The sequence below is a fragment of the Haliotis asinina genome, chromosome 11 (assembly GCF_037392515.1).
Source record: "Haliotis asinina isolate JCU_RB_2024 chromosome 11, JCU_Hal_asi_v2, whole genome shotgun sequence".
In the NCBI taxonomy this organism is placed as follows: Eukaryota; Metazoa; Mollusca; class Gastropoda; order Lepetellida; family Haliotidae; genus Haliotis; species Haliotis asinina.
The window spans coordinates 34620634-34629611 of NC_090290.1; positions in this window are offsets into that span (position 1 = coordinate 34620634).

The following is an 8978-nucleotide window of genomic DNA, read 5'->3' on the forward strand; positions in this document are numbered from 1 at the left end:
ATCTGTGAACCATTCTATAATCCGGATATAACAGTTAAATGACATCACTAAATAAGTCTCTGTAAGTGTTGGTTCATGTCTACACTGAGCACATCCAATCACCAAAACAGCTTCAAAAAATTAAATTGTGGCATACTTCATTCTGCCTGGATTTATTTCCTAGAGATAAACCGCTTCACATAAACAGATCCATACTGTCCTAAATGGGAAAGAAACCTTTCGAATGTTCTCACTAGACCAGAGAACCAGAGAGTGGACAGTAATTAGTGATCCTGGTTTTCCAAAATAACAACAGGTCAACAGGATCAGCGTAAATTTCGCACATTGGCCTAAACAATGGCCTGCTTTCTGGCCAGTGCCACAGGCTTCGTGTATACGAAGAACTGGCAGCATGTAAGCATGTATCCTTGACGCATCAGTGCATATATAGGTAAAACAATTACTGCCATGAATGTAGCAAAACAGCTGCTCTCTGGAAGTAAAAACGTCCTTGAGTATTCTTTCATAATGTTGCGCTTGTGTCAAATTGTAACTCAAAGTCATATCCCTATAACACCAGAATAACGTTTCATACATGGTGGTATGGTGGAGATCTGAACCCGGGGCTTCATTGTGATTTGCGAACACGTAATATGATATGGTGAAACTATGTGTCATTACTCAGAAACCGAATCATGTGTCTATTGAACTAATTCAGTGAGTGACCTACTTTTCAGCCGATCCGAATTTTCCTCGCGTGAAAGTGAAAAGAGACACTCCAAACAACTAGAGTTACGAGAAATTCCAATCCCTTGCTTCATAAGAAAATGACATTTAACTTTAAACCTTAGACAAATCGCACTTCTATATTTTGTGGCAAGGTTCAGGCAGCATGTCGTTAAACTAAGACGTCACAGACTGTCCCTGTTTGATGAGGTCGTATAATGAATCCCAACTCACCTGGCTTGGTTACACCTGTGATTATTTATTTTATTAATGATTTATTTTACTAAGTGTGTTTTTGTAATGTGCAGTGTGACTGATATAAATATCAAGACCGTACAAGCCCACCAAATAATATCAGATAATACTGATTGATATTTCTATATCCATTTAAATGAGATGGTCTCAAAATTGTGGACTGGTTATTATGCTATGTTGCGCAATAGGACGAAACCCAGTCCGCAGGAAACGACAGTGTTGTATAATCAATGTTTTGACTTGATTGAACATGGTTCAAGTCAGTAACTAACAATAACCACGTTACATATCTAATCATATTACAGCATGACGATACAATATGGATGAGTGACGTGACAGTTCAATGTCATAACGGGGTATAATGTACACAGTTGCAAATTGACCTTTTTCAAGTATGATCCCTTGGCAATAACTTCATAATGGCGAGTTCATGTCTAGTCGCGGCACCAATATTGCTATAATTACACAAAAGAAGTAATAAAACACTTTCTATTATCAGACATCTCTTCTGTGCCCAAAAGCATGCGTTTATGAATCACTGCATTATAAACTAGCAAGAGTTTACATAGTCACTACTGCTGAATTTGCAAATTACGATGTTAAAAAAAAACTACGGTCTGAGTTCTCTTTTTCCCACATATTCACAAAATTTGAAAGGCAGTGACGTGTAACGCGTTTTTTCTCTCTGTCACATAAGAATGTGTATAAATATGTACTTACCTGTAACCCAGCCTTGTTAGACTGGGATGTCTCTCTTCGTTTGTGGTCTGTCAGAGCAGACTAATATTCTGTGGCATCTAACACTCCTGAGCACTTTCACGCCCGGTGACATCCGACTGCAGCACTGAATTATTTATCGCAGACGGACAGAAATATCTTTCTAGACATTCATGCACTGCTACAGTGGCGAATCAACGTTGTCTAACATTTTGACTGATATGCAAACAGGATCATCTGTGTTGCAGGATGATTTCTTAGTATTTATGAAAGGAATACAACATTGCTCTTTCGAAAAGTGTGGCGTGATAAAGTGCTCATAAATGCGGATTAAGTGTTTTGTTTGGTATGTCGGCTAGGGGCTGTCGACTAGGAAATTTTAAAGATGATTCATGAGAGCTCTATGACGTGACTTATGGCATATGTTATTTATCCACTGAATCCTAATGTAATATTCATTGTACCCTAATAATTTTTTATTTCATACTTACCTGAATTTCATACAGAATATGCTTTTTTGAAAAACAATTCTTATGTGACTGCAAACTCATAATTTATAAACATAACTACTAGTCTTCCACTTACATTATCATGGCCAGATTTGTCAAATATATAACCAGACATGGCGACCATAAAATAACCATATGCTATTATATTTCATGGCCATATATACTGCTGTGCAGAATAGTATTGTTGTTCTTGAGAGGTGTAATCTTTCTGGGGTTTGCTCAAAAACTTTCACCGGTGGTCGTGAGAAAATGACAACCCAGAGCTGGTTTTTGTTTTTGTGTGTCATTCTTGATATATTTTCTGTTTATATCAGTGATGTCTCTGCCAATGATTAGATGCTTGTGGCTCAATTTTCAAAGGAGCATTAACTTGATGAGTTCACTTAACCTCTGCATGTTCAACTGCAAGATGATTTGACTGCAGGATGACTCAGTACACTGGCACAACAAAGACCTAAGTCTCACATCGCAAAGCTATGTTGTCAGTTCATTATGGAAATGGTAGCAAAATGTTGTCCCACGTTGAATATGAATAGTAGAATAAAAACAGACTATTGACAGTGGTGAACCATTGGTTATGACTAAGACCAGCGAGATAGTGTACAGGCAAACAGTAGCGCAAAGAGGGTTGCACAGCAGAAAGAAAATGACCTGTCTTTTTATGACCGAACCAAGCGAGGAAAGGTTGGCAAACTAATTCACTCGCTTCCGTTAGAAAGATATGGTTCATGTCATATCGCCACCATCTAAGGTACTCATCCATTTCCTCACTGGGTTATATCTCAGATTTCCAACCCCATTTTTAATAATTACTCACGTGAAATATATTTTATTCAACATTTTAAGCGCCACTTGTATATCAGATCGTTCTTCTCCTCCGTTCTCCCTGTCAGCTTTCGGCTCAGCGGAATGAAGGATCAAGCATGAACAGAAAGCAAAAAGAAATACCATATTGGCTAATTTTACCATGAACCTTTTGGAGTTGGATTTTTTTATCTGTCGTGGGTATTGTTAGACGTTTTCGTAACGTATGCTCTACATAAAAACACTTCTGGCGCAGAGGGCGAATAAAGCAGGGGGGTAACCCCGCAAGTATTCCACGTAATTCTACAAGTAGTTTCTCATGCATCTAAATGGGAGGTCTTTTTTAAGTTATCTTCCCTTGACTAAACAGCTTGAACCTTACAGTCATAATCTGACAGCGCATGTCTTATGCTCGATGGGAACTGTAGGTATTACTAAACACTTAGAGACAGTTAACCTCTAAATAGCCTTCACCATCACCGTTGATGTTCATGGACGCATATGGACAGTATGGTTTCCCTTGACCGATCATATATCAAGTGTTATATCCTGAAATATTTGTTCCACGATTCCATGTTACACCAGGGATAGCCATTACTGCTTATATTGCAAGGATGAATTGCGATGTGGCCAATCGAAGCGATCGTTTCGTTAGCTGATCGTTTTCAGGGCATGTGTTGTCGTTTTGTTGACGTTTTCCCAATCGGTAATTTAAGCTTGGTACTAGATTTCTGAATATCACACGTTTAAGACTGCAATGTACTTTCACTGGATTTGTACCGAAATCTATATCGCATCGCGCCAATTAGGCTGCATTCCTGTAATTCAGTACGGCCGGGAGCTGATACGGTGCGCGAAACGTGAAGATATTGTTTTGCAACGCATGCGTTTCGTCTTGAATTTATCTAATGTATTTGTATGATGGTCCGTGTGTACTTTACTATTACATTACACATGCATGATTTTATTCAGTCATTGGACATAAGTCATATCTGTTAAATCTGTAAAAAAATAAATAAATGCATACACATATGCACATGAAATAATTGTGTTAAATTCAAACCTATGTCATCAAAAACATAATAAATTTTTTATTATCTGATTATGAACACATTTCTACGTTAATTCCTAACAAACAAACATAACGCAAAAGTTTTCTTTGGGAGCTTTTGAATGAAATTCAGAATATAAAGCAATAACTAGATAGTGTATAATCTGTCATATGAAATATTTTATCAACATAATATTACCAAAACAATAAGACACATATGTCATGTAATTCTATCATACACATCCTCTTGTGTGGCCAGAATGACCTGTAGTTTGTTGAAACAAATCTCTGTAAATGACTACTTATCTCTAGAGGATAAATGGTGTAAATGGTATTAAACTTTTTAAAGAAATGGATCAATAAACTAGCATATGCAATGACTGACAGCACTGACTGATCATGACTGACTGATGGGAACATGTTATAAAGGCTAAATCTTGTAATTCAATCTATGATGACTGATGTTTATGCTGCAACCCACTTTTAGATCATAGGCGTGTGGTACATTAAGTACATAGATCAGAAATATAGTGTCAGAATTTACAAACAAAATGAAATGTGTGAGGAAATACTCATCAACTAGTACTATTCTTATATGGAACTAAATGTTACATTTCTTCAATTGTCAGGCATGTGTAATAATTACAGACTGGCGATAAAGGCCTTACAGGATTGGAGGTGTATCGCCGATTCTTTTTACATCGAGATCGGTGGTAGTATGAGAAGTATTTGGTAAATTTGAATGCGACAGTAGTTGAACAATTGCCGCCTGATATAGGGCTGATATAACACAAGGGCTGATATACAGTATATACTCTTAAAAAAAGTAGGGGATCTCCATTTTTTATTTACGATTAAATATATTTAGGAGATTTATCAGACATATCAAGGACATGCAACAATGTCTACATCTCTCTTTCAGTGAAGACATTCGCTTATCTCAATGGGACCAACGCAACAGATGTCAGACCACAGGATATCCCTTAGGTTATTAGCCGACTCACATTGACATATTCCATGAGTCAGTAGGGACATCATGCACGTGTATAGGGCTACTATGCTGTACAGGTGCATATCATGAGTTTAGGGGTGGTAATAGAGGGAAATGGCAGTGCGTTCGTAAGATGTCTGTGCTTGAAACGTTTGTTAACGTTTACACCTCCTATCCAAATTGAAAGTTTATTATCTTTGTTGTTGAATTCCGATGTGACATATAACGGGGCTTTATTAAACGTTTGCAGCATAACTTAATTCATTAAGAGTCACTAAATGCATTCTGTCTGGATTTCATATTATTCCCTTATATGTATTTATATATTACGAACTGTCTAAAATTGAGAAAAAGGGATTCTCGCAATTCTGGGATTCTGTTTATGGTCTGGCAACGGTAGTAGGGTCATTTTCTCTCACCACCTAGAAAAGAAGAAGGCGAACGTTGTTGTTTTGCTTTTTTTTATTTTTTCGCCTGCCCGACCCTCGTCAGCACCAATTTGTAGATGAGAAACATAAAAATATTTGTGGATGGCCTTACCTAGGTCCATCGGTCACTAAAAGCCATGTGTAACGTTACCTTACCAATAGAATCTCTCGTAAAATCTTAACAACATGGCTAACGTCCGAGCCCAGAAGGGGTGGCAGCTTACAACGAATGAAACAATTAACTATGTAGAAAACGTGAAGCAGAGTTTAGTGTAGTATCTTCATATGCTTCCCCCTTCCTCGCTGCCGGCATCGTATGGTTGAACAAAACTGTGGCTAATCTATTCAGAGCATTGCGGGATGATGGTCAAAATGCACGGGAAAATCAGCGCATGAGTAGAAATACGTAGACCTCGAACTTATGCTTGAACAAATTGCTAATTACTGTATTGTTATTAGCAGGAACTCCATAATCCAGAATTGAACATCCGTTCAAGACATCTGGCAAAATATTAGACTCCCCTGTAGGCTCCTTTGAACGGGAACTGAGTTTCTCAACCTTGGTGATGGCGTTTATAAAAATATAATTACCAACCGTTCTGGTATCACTCATCACATACACACGCACGCTGCCAATCTCCATTCTCGACGTCCATATTGTGAGCCACTATTGATGCCGTTCTTTTCATGGCGGCTGATGGCCCAGGTCTACAGTTCCAGCATGCTCGGTCGCATACCGCGGAGTTGACGGGAAAATTTATTCGAAACGTTGGAATCAACGTCGTGGACTGGCCATCGAGGTCCCCTGACCTTAATACAATAGAGCATGTTTCGGATGCACTCGGAGAAGGCTTCGTGGTCTTGGGAACCAACCTCAGAATTTGCAGGAACTGGGCGCTGCCTTGCAAGAGCAATGGCGCAGAATCCTCAACCTCGTGTTCACAATCATCGGGCAGTCAATGAGGAGACTGAGACTGTTGAACTGAGAAATTTCGCATTTTTATTGTTGTGACTTGACATTTCGTATGCCCATGCTTTGGAACGACGGTGTAGCCTAATGGTACTGATTGTGACACTGTCAGTGTATCGAGTACATCACACAGATCTCAGCAATAAAATAATAAAAACAATTTAACCATCTTACCGTCTTTTGTTCTTTTATAGTGCCCTGAAGAAAGAATGTTAAGTTTCTTTTTTGACTCAGTATATATGGAACACCCTCACATCCACCACTACATGGGACAGTACAACCACAGCCTCCACTACATTGGACACCACTACAACATCAAAGAATACATGGGACATTACAACGACATCCACCACTACATGGGACACTACAACCACATCCACAACTACATGGGACACTACAACCACAGCCTCCACTACATGGGACACTACAACCACATCCACAACTACACCACTACATTGGACACCACTACAACATCAAAGAATACATGGGACATTACAACGACATCCACAACTACATGGGACACTACAACCACATCCACAACTACATGGGACACTACAACCACAGCCACCACTACATGGGACACTACAACCACATCCACAACTACATGGGACACTACAACCACATCCACAACTACATGGGACACTACAACCACATCCACAACTACATGGGACACTACAACCACATCCACAACTACATGGGACACTACAACCACATCCACAACTACATGGGACACTACAACCACTTCCACAACTACATGGGACACTACAACCACAGCCACCACTACATGGGACACTACAACCACATCCACAACTACATGGGACACTACAACCACATCCACAACTACATGGGACACTACAGCCACAGCCACCACTACACCACTACATGGGACACCACAATAACATCAAAGAATACATGGGACATTACAACGACATCCACCATTACATGGGACACCACCACCACCGACACGACATGGAGCAACAACACCACACCCACCAGTACATGGGACATCACCATTACCACCACATGGGACACGACAACAACTACCAACACTGCAAGGGATTCCACAACCACAACCACAACCACAACCACAACCACAACCACAACCACTTCATAGGACAGCACAACCACATCTATGACTAGAAATGACACCAACCTCCCATCCACCACAACATGGGACACCACCACAACCACCACTATATGGGACTGTGGAGATCTGGTGTCTGCACTCTGTGTCTTGTCATTCAGCTTGAATGAATTGAGCTGATTGTCCAGAGAAAGCTGTTACTGCAGGCAGCGTAGACATCACGGTATTATAAGCATGGACGTATTACATGACCAATAACGTTGAAGGTTGGTTTTGAGAGAGATGGCCGGGGTTTTTTTTGTGGCTTTTGTTCGTTTGTCTTATCAATAGATCAGGGAGACTATGTGTTGTAGATTATCCCTGAATAGATCCGAGGGAAGAATAACTTGTGCAACGAACGTTGTTTGACACGCGCAGATGAAGGCACAGTTGAAAGTTTGATCTGTCCGTACAGAATTATGTTATATGCATTGTATTAGCTCTTGTATGAGTGCTCTGTCCTGAGACACGCCGTTCCACTACCGATGTAGTACAAAAAACGCCTGGAGTTAGCCTTAGCCCGGTTTCCGTTGCAATACTTCGATTAGCGTTGTTTCCCGTATGTTTGTGTTAGAAAGGTGATAGAACGCATCGCGATGAGTTCTTAAAGGTGCCCTATCCCTACCCAACAAGACTCTTGGAAAATAAATGGCGATTCCACAATCTGTTGTCCCCGTAGACAGGTTTTCGTGACAAATCACCTCTCATGAGAGACGATCAATCTTATGAAAGTGTGGCTATAGCAAGTGAATTGCTTACGGGGTGTAGAACATGATCCGGTTTTGTTGCAACAGAAATTCGTTTTCAACAACTTGAATCTTTAACGTGGAAGCGTTTTCGTTCAATATTCAAACAAAGGCAAACAGTCATCTACTGATTAATCAGACATTGTCTTGTATAATTGTTAATAATGATTAATAATTACAAAGTCACAAAGTCAAGGGCCACTACGGGACAAGTCCTTGGGATGGAGTTACCAAATTCAGGGGCCACTTCGGGACAAGCCGTTGAGATGGTGTGAACGTGGGGACTTGTTACTTGTCAATAAGAGTTAATCTGCTACTGTATGGAAGAAGACAGAAGTAATAATCTGCGGCTGCTGATACTGGTGTGAACATTATCAAGACAAAGAGTTAATCTGCTGTTGGGAGTAGAAGGTGGTAACGTAACTTTAGAGAACAAAGTGAGCCCCTGGTTACCATGGATGGTTATTTTTAATTTTACTGTAGTTAACTGCTGAGGAGGGTGTGTCTGAGGAGATGTTCGTGTAATATGCTATCTTTAATTTGTGTTTGTGTGTGTGTTTGTGTGTGTGTTTGTGTGTGTGTGTTTGTGTGTGTGTTTGTGTGTGTGTTTGTGTGTGTTTGTGTGTGTTTGTGTGTGTGTTTCTGTGTGTGCGTTTGTGTGTGTGTTTGTGTGTGTGTT